The 459-nt window shown below is 40.7% G+C and overlaps 1 protein-coding gene across 1 annotated transcript in view; it reads left to right on the plus strand.

The window, feature by feature from the left end:
- The window catches only part of LOC107689936 (potassium voltage-gated channel subfamily H member 1-like), a 74012-nt gene that overhangs the window by 9905 nt on the left and 63648 nt on the right, over positions 1-459 (plus strand). The window lies entirely within an intron of this gene.

Here is a 459-nt window from a genome sequence, read left to right on the forward strand (position 1 = left end):
GTCACGATGTGGGAAGATTTGCATAACGCCGCCCAAATGTTCACGCAAAGAAAGAAGGCATAACTTTTATTCTCGCTTGCTGCTGCCGCCATGTCGTGGAGACGCTGTGTTTCGTTGTGGACGCGGAACTACTTTGTTTGGTCTTCCAAAAGAGGACACAACTAGAAATCAGTGGTTAAGTTGTATTTACAACAATAGGCTATTCGAACCATATTACTCTTAGTATTAGTAGGCTACAGGACTATTTGTTTTTTATTACAGCCCGTGATAATTAATACATTACAAAAACATTGTAAAAATAAAAAAAATAGGCTAAAAGAAAGTCATCCGTCATGCCAAGTCTTATAGGCGAGTATGAGACTTGGCAACTATGACACAGACTATGACACAGACCCGTTCACATTTGAACTCACGTGACTTGCTGCATGCTCTCATTCACGTCCTCCACATTCATAACCC

This window comes from Sinocyclocheilus anshuiensis, unplaced genomic scaffold (genome assembly GCF_001515605.1).
Source record: "Sinocyclocheilus anshuiensis isolate Anshui unplaced genomic scaffold, SAMN03320099.WGS_v1.1 scaffold345, whole genome shotgun sequence".
NCBI classification, from domain to species: Eukaryota; Metazoa; Chordata; class Actinopteri; order Cypriniformes; family Cyprinidae; genus Sinocyclocheilus; species Sinocyclocheilus anshuiensis.